This window comes from Mustela erminea, chromosome 2 (assembly GCF_009829155.1).
Source record: "Mustela erminea isolate mMusErm1 chromosome 2, mMusErm1.Pri, whole genome shotgun sequence".
In the NCBI taxonomy this organism is placed as follows: Eukaryota; Metazoa; Chordata; class Mammalia; order Carnivora; family Mustelidae; genus Mustela; species Mustela erminea.
In genome coordinates, this window is record NC_045615.1 from 12,225,570 (window position 1) to 12,227,926 (window position 2,357).

At 39.6% G+C, this 2,357-nt stretch overlaps 1 non-coding gene across 1 annotated transcript; it reads right to left on the minus strand.

The window, feature by feature from the left end:
• Positions 1-1,513: 1,513 nt before the first annotated feature.
• On the minus strand, positions 1,514-1,645 carry LOC116585450. The gene has a single exon (XR_004283638.1). It is a non-coding gene; the product is annotated as a small nucleolar RNA SNORA72 (small nucleolar RNA).
• Positions 1,646-2,357: the final 712 nt, after the last annotated feature.

Genomic DNA, 2,357 nt, shown 5'->3' on the forward strand with positions numbered 1-2,357 from the left:
AATTTCAAGAGGAATCAAAAAATACATAGAGAGGAGCACCTGGGTGGCTCAATGGGTTAAAGCCTCTGCCTTCAGCTCAGGTCATGATCTCAGGGTCCTGGGATCAAGCCCCGCATCAGGCTCTCTGCTCAGTAGGGAGTCTGCCGTCCCCCTCTCTCTGCCTGCCTCTCTGCCTAGTTGTGATTTCTGTCTGTCAAATAAATAAACAAAATCTTTAAAAAAAAATACATGGAGACAAATGAAAATGGAAACACAACAGTTCAAAATCTCTGAGATGCAGCAAAAGCATTTCTAAGAGAGAATTACAGCCATACGGGCTTCACTCAAGAAACAAAACAAAAAAACCCTCAAATAAATGATCTAACCTTACACCTGAAGGAACTAAAAAAGAACAAAGCCCAGAGTTAGTGGAAGGAAGGAAATAATAAAGATCAGAGCAGAAATAAATGATAGAGAAACTAAAAACAAAACAAAACAATTTAAAAAAAGAAAAAACACAACAGCAATAGAAAAAAACGAAGGAAACTAAGAACTCGTTCTTTGAAAAGATAAACAAAATTGATAAGGTTTTAGCCACACTCATCAGGGGGTAAAAAAAGGAGAGAAGACTGAAATAAATAAGAAATGAAGGAAAAGAAGTTACAAATAAATGAATGAGCACGGGGTGTGGGCCATGCCCTTGGCTTTAAGGAGGTTGTGTCTTCACGCGCCCACCTCCACTAGCAAGGTAGAGAAGAGCACAAAAGAAGGCACACTCCAACACTTTCATCGCAAGACAAATCTCAACAAACCCCTGCCCCTCCGGCACTCTTTAATATGACCAACTGAATCAGCATCACATAAAATCCTCTCAATCTGCTGCCTTTGCACTGGTTCCTGAGACATGTGAGTCCATGCACTAGCTCTCAAAAGAAGTATCTCAGATCCCATAGTTTACCAGGCTCCCTGGATATAAACCCCATTGGTTTTCAAAGACAGACATTTTGAGGGTATGGTCTTTCTGGTGCAGGTCTCAAGGACTGGGATGCCCAGTGTGGGGCACAAATCCCTCACTTCTCAGGGAAAGTCTTAGGAGTGAGGTCCTTCCCTATTTTGTGTCACAGAGCCAGAGACAGGATTTTGGTGAGACTGTGTCTCTGCTTCTCCTTCCCAATCTAGATGTGGTCCTTTCATCCCTTGTGAAGATATCCCAAGTTTCAGCTAGTTTTCAGTTTTCAACAGGAATTATTCTATATGTTATTGTAGATTTGATACGTCTGCAGAAGGAGGTGAGTTAGGATCTTTCTAGCTGCCATCTTGAACCACTGCATAATTTACAAGATATTCTTCTTTTTCCTAGAAAATAAAACACAGTAGTTTTACAATTCATTCAATGACAGCTGGTAATCATCAAATTAGCAATGGTTATCTTCAGAAGTTTTTACACTAGCTATGCCATCATTTCTAGAGGATGAGCAAACACCTAGAGTCACAGACATTTCCCATATAAGATGCATCATATAAATCAGATTTGATTTATCACCAGAATTTATAAAACCAGACCTAGGGAAAGAACTAGGCCTGGGGACACATGCATGGTCTTAATATAGTGAATGCTGAGCCTGCCCTGATTATTAAGAAATCAGAATAGCAAGAATAGTCACCATATAAATTATTATTAGTGAACAAACTAATAGGGAAAAAAGGACAAATGACTTAACTAGACTCTTATCAAAAGAGAAAATCCAAATACCTAATAAACATATGAAAAGATACCCCAACTTAGTTGTGATCAGAGAAATTGTATTAATCCGCCATGAGGAACCACTAGATAGCCATCAAGTCGTCTAAAGTGTAAGGTCTGACAGTACCAAGTAGTGCTAAGGATGTGGAATAACCAAAATCCTTATACATTGCTGGTGGATGTACAAGTTAGTAAAAAGGACTTTAGTAAACAATTTAGGCATTTAGGATACAATGATGTTGTGCGAACCCTGTGACTTAGCAATTTCACTCCAAGTTATCTCTCCTCTAAAAAGCAAGCCTGGGTGCACAGAATGTAAGTAACAAAAATGTCCACAGCAGCGCTCTTTATAACCCATGGAAACAACTCAAATGCTTGTCAGCAGTCATAAATACATTAAGTAGCCAATACACGGAGGTAAACACTAATGCTGCTCGAGAAATACAGACAAATCTTAAAAACAAAATAAAGAAGGAAATCAGCCACAAATAAAACTTTTGTGCTGCCATTTATAAATAGGTCAAAAAGAAGCAAATGAAACCACCCTGTTTGGGGCACCTGGGTGGCCCAGTCAGTTAAGCCTCTGCCTTGGCTCCGTCATGATTTCAGGGTCCTGGGATCGAGTCCCACATCA